Source organism: Podarcis filfolensis (genome assembly GCF_964270895.1).
Source record: "Podarcis filfolensis genome assembly, chromosome: 3".
NCBI classification, from domain to species: domain Eukaryota; kingdom Metazoa; phylum Chordata; class Lepidosauria; order Squamata; family Lacertidae; genus Podarcis; species Podarcis filfolensis.
The window spans coordinates 78,174,387-78,186,973 of record NC_139606.1 but is presented as its reverse complement, the minus strand read 5'-3'; the positions used below and the strand labels follow the sequence as shown (position 1 = coordinate 78,186,973).

At 42.2% G+C, this 12,587-nt stretch overlaps 1 protein-coding gene across 4 annotated transcripts in view; it reads right to left on the bottom strand.

Moving 5' to 3' along the window:
* The window catches only part of CHRM3 (cholinergic receptor muscarinic 3), a 242,153-nt gene extending 232,765 nt beyond the window's left edge, over positions 1-9,388 (bottom strand). For 3 of the 4 annotated variants that reach the window (XM_083606050.1, XM_083606049.1, XM_083606052.1), the window contains exon 1: positions 8,930-9,359. The gene's annotated coding sequence lies outside the window, so the exon portion shown is untranslated. Of the gene's footprint in view, positions 1-8,929 lie in introns of all 4 variants that reach the window. The other variant, XM_083606048.1, reaches the window with a different exon arrangement.
* Between the last annotated feature and the right edge of the window lie 3,199 nt (positions 9,389-12,587).

Sequence of the window (12,587 nt, the reverse complement as noted above, 5' to 3'; positions counted from 1 at the left end):
GCAAATGTTGGAAGTGTAAGGAAAATGAAGGAACATTTTTTCACCTCTGGTGGACCTGCCCTAGAGTGAAGGCCTTTTGGGAGAAAATATATAATGAATTAAAAAAGGTGTTTAAATACACCTTTACTAAGAAAGCAGAGGCCTTTCTCCTGGGTATTGTCGGCCAGAGTGTGTTAAAAGAGGACAGAACATTCTTTTTGTACGCAACAACAGCAGCAAGAATATTAATTGCCAAGAATTGGAAAACTCAGGAGCTACCCACTGTGGAAGAATGGCAGATGCAACTGATGGACTATATGCAACTAGCCGAGATGACCGGCAGAATTCGAGACCAGGGAGAAGAAAGGATGGAAGAAGACTGGAGGAAATTTAAGACTTATTTACAAAAATATTGTAATCTGGCTGAGTGCTGAATAGGATGCCAGTGCAGACAATTGTCTACCATTAAAATAGATTTAAAGTCGAATTATATGTCAAACCAAATTAAGATTATTAATTAAGATGAGTTAAATGATAATTTGCTTGAAAATAATTTAATAATGATGTAAGTGTATGCGGGAGGTGTGGGGGAGTCCCATGTAACAATTGAAAGATGTTAAATGGACAACGATAAGTGCTTATTTGATATATGTTTTATTTGAAAACTTTAATAAATATATTATAAAAAAAAAAAAAATAAACAAACCGATATCATCTTAAATAAGACTCTACATGTGCAGTTGCCTCATGCAGGCATTTACACAGCCCCTGGTGGCAAATGGATTTTGGTAACAGAAACAACATCACAGAAGGAGACAACACTAGGAAGTAGGTAATTGTTTTGCCGCTCATCACTAATGTTATCAAAGGCAATAACCAACAGGTGCTTATGTCACATATGGAGATGCTGGGAATAAATATATAAAGAGACATAAGCAGATGTTTGACATGAATGTTAAATGTGACACTGGCTACACAGTAGGACATAATTGAAAAACACAAAAAGACGGTGTTGTAAGACTGGAAATAGATAAAAGTAATAATAAAAGAAAGTGCACAGGAGATTTTTGCACATGTGGCATATCTTGCCATTTTGCTGATGACAAAACCATGGTGTGCTACTATAAGTGCCCGTGCTTCTAATCACAATATGCTACATGCATCCCCAGCAGCAGAAGCAGAGCAGCAGTAGTCAGACCAACTGCAAAGTAGGTAAAACTTTTGCTACCATCTTCCTGCTTTGCCTTGCTATTGCTCCCCCCGAAGGGAGAAGACAGATGTTGGACCATTCCGAGAGGACATTGCCAGACCCACCCACCACCGATTTATAACAGCTGGTCTGATACCAGACTTTTGGGTGGGGTGATTAAAAGGGGGAGAAATAGTTGTTTATCTGCTAACTAGTAGGTGAGAGTATTCTTTGTTTATTATTTGAGTATTGTTAAGGTTGTTTGTTATTACTGATATGGTGAGTGTCCCCCCCCCCCCGATAAATATTACATTAGACGATATGACTCCCAATGTTCTCTTTGCCTTATGGTGTGTGTGTGTGTGTGTGTGTGTGTGTGTGTGTGTGTGTTTTGATGTAAGTAACTTGAAGACCTTTGGGGGATAAGCTATAATTATTTAATAAAATGATGATGATGATGATGATGATGACAATAAAGGTGCCAAGTAATGTGGCAAGTAATATAGCATTCAACAACACCAGAAAGTTTTCCACAACTATGTGCCTTTTTGCAGAGCCAGAGAACGCTGCACATCCAATAGCATGACTAAACCTTTCAACTTGTCCCCAAGGGCATATTTTCAAATGCGCAGAGTTCTTAAAAACATCCTGCAAATATGCTATATACTTCCTCATAAATGGATATTAAAACATTTAAAGCATAAAGTTCTAAGGTATTTTAATCTAGCATTCTGTAAAACAGTTAAATGAAATCCTACACAGCCTCCTTCCCCTTCCCTATGTTATGCCTTAATGACCGAAATATAGCACACACGCAAATCTAGCAGCAGTTTCCGAAACTTTCGACTTAGGAAGCAGGCAATGGATGATTTATTCCACAACTGTGAAGCAGCCACAGATAATGCTCCTTCACACACTCCTGCAGTAGCAGGACATGGGGCATGGGGCAAGAACTCGAGCAGGGATGCTATGCTTTGAGAGGCACCATAGTTCAGCTGAGCACATATTTACAATGCAGAAGGTAGCAGGTTAAAAATTCCTGGCACCTGCTGTTTAAAAAGAGCAGTTATCAAGCAGATGGGAAAGACTTCTGAAATTCTTGCAAGCAGAATCAAAGCAGGAAAAAACTACAACAAGCATCTAGATCCTGCTTGCACCTCCAAGCCTTCTCCCAACTTATACACATCACGGGGAAGAAAAACTCCACCCATTGCAGGTGGTGGTGGGCTTGGTAGACACTGGGAGTTTAATTTTCCACCAGGACTGGGGAGTTTGTAGTTCAACCCCATTGTGCCCAAGGGAAAATGATGGGGTCAGTATCACTTGCCCGAAGGAGAGCTACCATCTGCTTTGGAGTACTTCACTGGGAATTCATCGGTTGAATTTGAAGTGAAATCTCTCGAGTTGCATCGTCATAACTATCCGCCTATATTCAAAGGATGGGGACAGAGAAAAAGTATACACAAACTGTTCCTTTACTCAGATTTATATGCATTCTCACTCTTTTGAAATAGTTTCAATGTTAAATACTTCTTTAAATATATTTGAAGCTTCTCATACAAATAGTGCAAGAGTAGCATTCTGTGCAGCATGAAAAACTTAGGCTGTAACACTTCAGCCACTTATCTGGGAGTAAACCTCAGTGAGATCAATGTGGCTTACTTCTGAGTAGAGATGTATAGGTTTGCACTATCATTTCACCTTCAAATAACAAAGACCCTATATAGTGGTACCTCGGGTTAAGAACTTAATTCGTTCCGGAAGTCGGTTCTTAACCTGAAACTGTTCTTAACCTGAAGCACCACTTTAGCTAATGGGGCCTCCCACTGCCGCCGCTCCGCCACAGCACAATTTCTGTTCTCATCCTGAAGCAAAGTTCTTAACCCGAGGTACTATTTCTGGGTTCGTGGAGTCTAACCTGAAGCATCTGTAACCCGAGGTACCACTGCATTTCTTCTTCATAGTGAGCATATGGACACCACACCAAATTCACTTCAAGTTATGTTTGACAGAAGATTAAATTCTCATTTCACTTAAGAATGCTATGAACATCATTCGCTTCAGTACAAATACCCAAAGCACAAGGGCAATAAGTGTTAGTCCCGATAACAAAATCCTGGTTTTAAAAAAAGATCAGCCCCTAACTTGTGCCTCAAGGTATAACGAATTAGGATTACACTTTGTCACAAGTCTTTTGCCAAAAATCTTCTAATCTTTTTTGTAGATTGGGGGAGGAGAACTCCCTGTGACCCTTCAGGTGTTGCTGGGCTCCACCTATCTACTCCAGTCAGCATGTCCAATGATCAGGAATAATGGGAGTTCTACTGCAACATCTGGGGATCCACAGATTGGCTGCCCTTGCTGTAGAGCAACTAGCACAGCTCTTACGCACATAGTAACAAGGGCTAGGCTGAAACCCATTAAAAAACATCAGTACAACAGATATTGGTTGGACAGTGTTCTCGAAACTACCAGGATGAGTTTGACGAAGCCACGGGAGGCAGTGGAAGACAGGAGTGCCTGGCGTGCTCTGGTCCATGGGGTCATGAAGAGTCGGACACGACTAAACGACTAAACAACAACAACAACAGATATAAAAAGTACAAAGCAGTGGACACTAGATATTTTTTTGAAAGTCAAAGTACCCAATCAAAACGCTTGAGTAGGGAGGTTGGACTAAATGACCCTCAGGGTCCCTTCCAACTCTACAGTTTTATGAACTTTGTCAATTTTGGAACTCTCACTTTCTCATTTTAACACTTTTAAATTCAGTTCTCCACATTTTCACAGCAAATTGAGATTTTTTTATTTTAAAAAAATCATGAAAATTCATCAGCATTTCAGTGCAGATTTCTCCTAACATACACATTTTGTATGCAGTTTTGAGTAAGATATACATTTTCTGCAGTCAATGTTCCCTAATTTAACGCATTTTTGTAGGTTATTTTCTCCCTGCGTATGTATTTTGTATGTATTACTTGGTTGGGGAAACCACATCACAAAATTCAGAGATGTGTGAATTTCAAAGTATGGCATTGTTTCAGTTCTCACATTCTTTGGAAATTGAGAACCTACCTGCAGATTTGGCAGGCTCACTTTAAATGTGAACTGTATTGATTTTTCCTCCCATCCCTACTCCTGAGTAAGCTTAGCAGTCATGGGAAAAGAGGACAGAGTCTCTCAATTACTAAAGAACTGGAAGCAGGGTGTAGGAATAAATGGGCAGTTCTCAAACATCACGATAGTATGCAAGAAGTGGTGTCACCCAAGGATCATTTTGAGAACTATGCTTTTTAACTTGTTCATAGATGAGCAGAAGTTAGGCAGATGTTGACCCAGAGTGCAACTGCTGTGAAAAAAGGTGAATTCAGTGCTAGAGATAATTAGCAAAGGGATTAAAAATAGAACTGGCAATATCATAATGCCATTGTACAGCCTGACTACACTTGGAATGCTGTGCTCAGTTCTGATCACCACATATAAAAAGAGATATACTGCTGGAAAAGGTGCAGAAGGCAATCATTTTAACAAGGGGGTGGAGAAAAAGGTTACAATGTTTAGGGATTTTTAGTTTGTGCGGGGGTGAAATCTGATGGAGGACAAGCACATGATAAGAACTGAATAAGATTGTGCATTGGTATGAAGAAAGTGGATGGAGAGAAGTTTTTTCTCTCACTCACTGATAATTCTAGAAACTGGAATGAATGAGTGAAGATTCAGGACAGAAAAAAACAAAGTACTTCTTCACACAGTGCATAGTTAAACTCTGGAATTCACTGTCACAAGAAGTAGCAATGTCCACCAACTTAGACAGCTTTAACAGGGAATGAAACAATTTCATGTATGATAAGACTCTTAATTGGCTACTATTTGTGATGAGTATATTATATCCGATGTAAGAGGCAAGTTTGACCCAGAATATCAGTTGCTGCAGTTCACAAGCAGCAGAGTACCGCTGTGTTCCCATCCTGCTTGTGTGCTCCCACAGGCACCTGGTTGGCCACTGTAAGAACAGGATATTGGACTATATTGTCCTTTGGTCTGATTCAGCATGACTCTTCTGCTCTTGTGACCCTGTGAAGGTTGCATGGGAGGATTGAGAAGGGATACATATTATGCAGCTGGTGCGGAGATTTCTCCAATGAGCCAATGAGCTAGTTTGAACTATACATAGGGGAGGAGAATGCTATGATATAAGCCATCAAGATGCAAACCATTAATGTTGTACGATCCAAAGTAATTCCATATAAAAAAATGTAATTTAATATGTTATTGAAATTATAATTTGCACATTGATGATTGTAAAAAAAGTTGTTTCCCAGTCTTCATAAAAAGTATTTCTGAATTAGTGACAAAGTTTGATACTGGTCATATGAACAGCAACCAGAAACAAGACTTCAATATTTACTTAGAATAAAAGGAAGGAGGAACACTTAACTTGTTTTGCACCATTAACATCAGGAAAAAAATGAAATGTTTATTGGCCTGGCTGGGGAAACCCAGCCAGATGAGTGGGGTATAAAAATTATTATTAATAATAAACAAATTCAAATACAGGCATTCAGCACGCACGCACACAAACCACCTTGTTTCTTTTTACCTTCCTACATTTGGGTTTCTTGTTACACAATCTCACCAGAGGTTCTTCCTAACCTCATCAATTCAAAGATATTGGAATTACCATTGAGTAGCAAACCAATATCCAATGAAAGGATACTGTATTATTCTCAGTTCAATAGTCTGTCATACATTCTGCTTCTTCGGTACACTTCCTATACTATGAGATGTTCATCCAAGTTTTAAAAAAGAAAAATGTTGAAAACTCACATAGAATCAAACTCTCCTAAATACCACAGATATATATCATGTGATTTAAAAGAAGAAGCAAAACTGAGCTCTTTAAAACAGTGTCACAGCTAAACAATTGTTTTTAATCTCTCAGAATTCAAGTACTTTGTGCTAACATGGATGTAAAGCTATCCTGGCTGGACAAAACATGGGAGAATGAGTCCTTTTTCTCCCATTTCTATATTGGTTTATTACTATAACCTTCAGGCAGAAAGGAACATTTCCCATGATCATATTGACATGCAAATGAAGGTGAAAGAGAAAAACAAGCCAGTTTTCAAAAGAGAGAACAACATAAGATCAGAGATTCTAAAGCAATGAGCCCCATCTCTCCATTTGGTAATTTATCTTATCCTAATTAGCTTTGAGTGGGAGAAAACACAGTAGAGGTAGAAAAGCTGCTTAGGGCATATGAAAATTCAGAAGCATCACTGACACTAGGATTTACCACCAAGAGTGGCTAGTATATTAAAGCACTTAAGACCTCCCCCACCCCAAAGACACACAGCTGTCCATAAGTGCAGATAGCACCTCAAACTCAGTTCTATTCCAAGCCATTTTAAACAAATCAAACACTGTCTCTGATTAAATATCCAGATGCAAACAAAATCACTGTTCAGTCACTTTGATGTTTCAAGCCAATGGTCATTGCGAAGTGCCACTTTGGATCTCAAGCAATGCTATGTAAAAACACACTAAAATTCAGCATTAGCTTCTACAGGGTGCAGCAGCCAATCTCTTTATTTAAAACACACACACTATTTTTGCTAAGTTCTGTTGTGTCTGAGACTTCAATATCCTTCAGTAGTTCTTTTTATAGGAAGCATTTAAGATGAGATCAAAGTAATTTCTGCCTACATTAATATTTGGATGAATAAACAAACTACCACGGCAACATGCATATCCCTGTAAGCATCAACTTACTTGGGTTCTTGTGCTGTAGATTTATGTGCTTAGATCTAAATCCAGCAAATACATGTGTTTCAAAATACATTACCCAGTGGCTTGAAAAAGATGTTTGCAGCAGACACCACAATTTGCATAACCTACTCTGCCCACAAAATTCTGTTTAAATCTGTGAGGAATATACTCACTTAGGATGGAGAGAGTCTGCTAACAGGAAACAGAGTTGATTTAAATCATATTTGTCCAGTAACTATTAAAAGGTGAAGACAAACACTGTAAGTTTGGTAGGGTGCAGGTGGCAGACAAAAAGACCAATCCATATCAGACATGCTTTCCATATCATATTTAACACTGACTACCTTACTGGGTTGTTGTAAGGATTCCAACCAAGTCATGTATGTGAAGCATATAAATATGAGCTACTTAATATTTAAAGTATGCTTACATTTCATAATTAAAAAGTCTTCAGATGTGCAACTCTTACAGTGACCCTGAAAGGCAGCATTATCAACATCTTCATAGGAGGTTGAGAAAGAATGGCTTGCCGAACAACACCTAGTGACTTCATGGCAGAGGAAAGCTGTAACTGAGGACTTCCCTATTCATAGCTCAGTCTCTTACACACCGGGCTATCCAGCTTGCCATTTAAATTTACACTCCTTATAGTACCAATCTGAAGAGGCATATAATTGAATTAAGTCCACAAACAAATCAATTTTGCTTCAGATTGATCACTTACGCAGTAAACAGAGAACCACCTCTGTTCCCCAGATGCTTCCGTAATCACTAGAGATTGCACATAAAGAGAGATGAAGGAAACTGCTCAGGTAAGACACCTTTGTTTGCACAAATGTGCCACGCAGGTTAACTAATCCCCGAAACGCATCCACGCCAAGTGGACTTGAATGGGAGTTTGGAACATAAGATTTAGAGAATCATAGACTTCTACTGCAGATTAAGTTGCCCCTTGCCACCATTCCAGCTGCTTGTCAGTCATAACTGGAAGGACTGGGAAGGGGGATCATAGCATCAGAGGTATGGCTGAATCCAACCACCACCCACACAAGGTTTTTCCAAGGCTTATGAAAGAAGTGGAGGATTCTAATCAATATTAGCAATAGCAAGTCTACAACTCAGAAGTGATGGTTTTTCTAGACTATTTTACACAGGGGTGCATTAGTCGTGCAGAGAGCTGGAAACATGCATGGACACTGAGGGCAAACACATAAGGAAATGAAATGTTGCTTCTGCCAAAATATGAACAGCACATATTGGACCTGCTTTGCTTTCGAAGCCAATGAGCCCTTGGTAGGAAAGGCAACCTAGACAGATACGCTTGAACTCCAGCAGAGTCTCTGGAGCAAAGCCCTGAGATTGCTCCAACTAGAAGAAGTGGCTCTTCAAGATCTCAGCCAGAAGCCTGACGCCGGCCTAAAGAGGACAACTTTCAGCAACACACCCTCCCCGCTCCGCAAAAAAAAAGAGCACTCCGAAGAAGCCGACGCATTTTCCACACAAGCCGCCGCTTTCCTCGAGCTCCCTTGCCTGAGGAAATTGTAATCCCTCCAAATTTAAAATATATTGGGCTACGTCGAACACACACACAGGAGATGCCTCTCGATGGACTTCTGACTGTGTCCGAGGGCTCCCTCGGTAGTTCAGATGTCAAGAGAAAAGGCTAAGAATCAGTGTGGACGGGGGGGGGGGGGAGCGGGGAAGGTGCTTCTTATGGGGCGGGGGGAGAGAGAAACGTCCAAAGAAGGCAGCTCTAGCCGCGTCCGCCTCACGCGAGGACCCTCTTTTCCGACAGGGCATGGAAAGGGCGACTCCCTCTCGCGTCTCTGTCTCGACTCCGTGGCCGCCGCCGCCGCCGCCTCTGGCACGGTCGCTCTCGCTCGCCCCGAGTGACTCTTGCCAGAAACTTTGGCAGCCGAGGACGAGCGCGAGAAGGCGGGCGCGGCGAGCGCCCCGCGGCTCCCCGAGAAAGACTCTGAGGGAAACTCTTACCTGGCTGACGCGGGACGCGCCGCGCGCTGGCTGAGTCGCTCGCAGGTGAAGCGACGCTCCCCACAGAAGCGGCGGAGTCCGTCCAGGCAGGCAGGCAGGCACTATATCCCTCTTCGGCCAGGCGGCGCCAACGACGAGGCGCTCCTTCTCGGCTTGCACCTGTGCGCCAGGCGAGGCAAATGCTCCCTGGCGCCTTCTCCGTCTCCCTGTTCCTCTTTCTCCCGAGCGGCGGCGAGCTAGAAACCCCGCCGCTCCTCCTTCCTTCCTCCTCCTCCTCCTCTCGCCTTCCCCCCAGACTCTCTCCCAGTCACGTCTCCACACAGCCCCGGCAGCCGTAGGGCGACTCCCGCCTTCGCGCTCTGCCTAGTGCCGGAATGTCCGAGCCGCCGCCGAAGCAGCATCCACCTAGCGCTCCCCCGCCCCCTCCACTCGCACGCCAAGAGCGGGCAGCTCCCGAGCGCGCCACTCATTGGTCCTCCCGCCGCTGACCTCACCGCAGCCGCTCACGCCCACCTAGTGGATTTCCTAGGCAGCCTTTATTATAGGGGCGCCCGCCTACCAGCCCGCCCGCGCTGCCCAGCGAAGCCCGGGCAGCGGGGCTCTCGGCACCAAGCTAGGCACGCTCTTGCGCCGCTCGGGTCCATCCATTGATTGCACCACAAGTGCAGTAGCCTCTTGGCCTCCTGGCCAATGTCCTGTTTTGGGGCGGGGCCCGGATGAGAAGCACGGCGGTGGAAATCTATTAAAAGAGATTAAAGGGAGACAGCTGGAAGCTAATCACCATCGCAAACAGTTGGGAGCAAGGAGGGAGGGGAGACAATTACAGCAGACACTGTAGGCTGGAAGGAGATGTCTGAAGAGGCTTCCGATATGAGCTAGACAAAGTCACATTTCTCATAGACCTGCTAGCTTTGTCGCCAGTCACTTCTTTGGTGGTCAAACATATGGCCCATAAGTCCGCCAGCAGAACCTGAGCCCAACAAAACTCTTCCCACTGGAGATTCACAGCGACTGCTTCCAGGAGTGGAGGTAGAGCTAGTTGCCAATGAGATCCTTCTCCTCCCCGAATTTGTCTAACCTTCTTTTAAAGCGATTCAAGTTGGTGGCTAGAACTACCCCTTGTGGGAGTGAATTCCATAGCTTAACTGTGCAGGGTATGAAGAAGTACTTTATTTTGTCTGCCTTGAGCCTTCCAGCATTCAGCTGTATTGAATGGTCCTAGGTTCTAATATTAACAGACAGGAAGAAAAGCTGTTCTCTTGTCACTTTCTCCATACCACTTTCTAAGCCTCGTTCCGGCAACTCCCACAGCCAAGCTGGTGCCAAACATATTGCTCTGCTTTCCTTTGGGCCACATCAATGAGGTAGGGGTCTTGTCCTCTGGGTAGCCCAGAACCTCCATACACACCACCCAGGCTTGCACCCCAGAGAGGTCACTAATGCAGGAGTTTGACTTCACCTCCAGAGGCACACGCCGTTGTTCTCAAGACAGACAGATCCCAACAACCAACCAATAATACAGATTTTTGTGAAATAAAACAATGGAGATTCATTATTATGTGTTAAGGAATAATGTTTTCATGCAGAAGTTGGAGCATGTACCATACACCCACACATAAAAGCCAATAAAATGCAAGTCAGCTGTAAAATACCAAAAACAATTGCGTGCAACTTTTTCCCCCCAGTCTGAAAGGATTATTCTCTTATTCTACCCTGTATTTCATTTACTCTAGATGGTATTGCATCAAGATGCAAGAGCATGAGCTTTATTTGTCCACCTTGGGTGCATCAGACCACAAGCCAAACATACCAATGTACTAAAGGAGTATGCTAATAGGGAATAAAATGTGCCCTTGAGTGTCTTAACACACCAATAGAAATTGGCATTCATAAAGTGCCATTATCCAAAGAACTTACATGCTGATGAAGTTTACAAATTTAAGATCTTCTCCTGCAGCTGTTATTCATAGACGTACTTTTAATAATGTCCATTGGACAACCCATGATTCTATACCTGAAAGCAAAACAGATTAATGTTAGTAGTAGTTTCCTTCTCCCCCCCTACAGATTATTTAAAGGGCCCTATGATAAAGTAGTGTAGTTACTTATGGATGTGTTCTGCAAAGAGTTCTCTGCAAGGTTGCCGTATGTTAATAAACTATCAAGTAAAGCTACTTTGAATGTTGCACTGCAGGTGTTGTTGTTGTTGTAATATATACCATCATTATGGGTAAGAATGAGCTGAGATAACTCAAGTTTGCTATGTAGTCCTTTCTAAAATTAAGGTCCTTTCCAAATTACCGTAGTCAATTAATGTGTGTGCATGTGTTTATTCATTCATTTCTTTTGAATTTGCCACATGGCAAATTCATGGGCGGGGGGTAGAGAACTTACAAAATTAAACAAAAGGTAAAAATAGTTAAATCAATGAATGCAATAATTAGCAATGCAATCTCAAAGCAGTGTATACTATGTACAATATAAAAACAATATTTAAAAATAAAACAAAAACATATAAAAGCAAATAAAACAGATTCCAGGGATTCAGAAACCAGGGCCAAGTCTTATAGGTGAGGGAAAGCCTGTGCAAAAAGAGAAGAACTGAGCATTGCTGCTTCACATATGGCAGAAAGAAGGGCATTCCACAGAACAGGGTTAACACCAAAAAATGCCCGGTTTTGGCTCACCACCCTATGATATTCTGTAGTGCCAGTAGTAGAATGTTCCAGCTTTTCCTGGCAAGACAACTACATCCATTTCTGGACTAGGATAGCCTAACCACTGTTGTCCATGTGTTGGTAACATTGGGGTTGACCCAAAGCTGCAGGAGTGCAAACTGCAGTGGTTTGACTGCTCACTGTGGTATAATGTCACCATATTTCACTGATGCTTAAAGAATTGCACTGGCTGCCAATTAGCTACCAGGGTAAGTTCAAGGTAAGATACCTAAACCGAAATGTTTTAAGCAGGTATCATAAGTAAGACAGCAAATGCACTTACTTATATATAACACTGTTGTGTATGTGGTTTTTATTTTATTGTGAAATTGCTTCAAGGTGCTCCATAGGAAGTGATTAATAAATGTAATAAATAATCCAAATACATGGGCATAATCGTTCCTAGTTGCCCACCCATCAGCCTGCATAACCTGAGTAAGACTTAAACCTACTCCCTATAAAAGTTATATGAAGGATGAGCTGCCACAATTTCACTTCCTGGAGAGCTACCCACTAGAAAGCGATTTTCTTTCTGAAGGTGCCCTGGTTGATTAAAGATTTATGCAGAATGTGAAGGTGTAGATCTACTTGAATGCCTTTTTTTGGACTGGGAGGAAAGAATTTTGTAGTTCTTTGTGAGAATTTCCTGGCAAAGAAAATAGATGGGTGGGAGTTTAGTTCTGTTTATATTCTCTGGTGTGAATCGTTCTTTATATCAGCAGTGTGAAACACGGAGTTAGCACTGAAATTCTCACACTTACGTCGATAAAATCATATAAATTATATGAGATAAGGGTTTCTAAGGCTTTGATCTTTCTAGCACATGGCCAGAGCCATATTAAAGCCATGCTGATCATATGCTGATGCTCAACACATTTCTGTACTCAAGCAACTTCTGACACGATTCCAGGAAACAGTTGGGAGAGAAGGAAAATACTGCT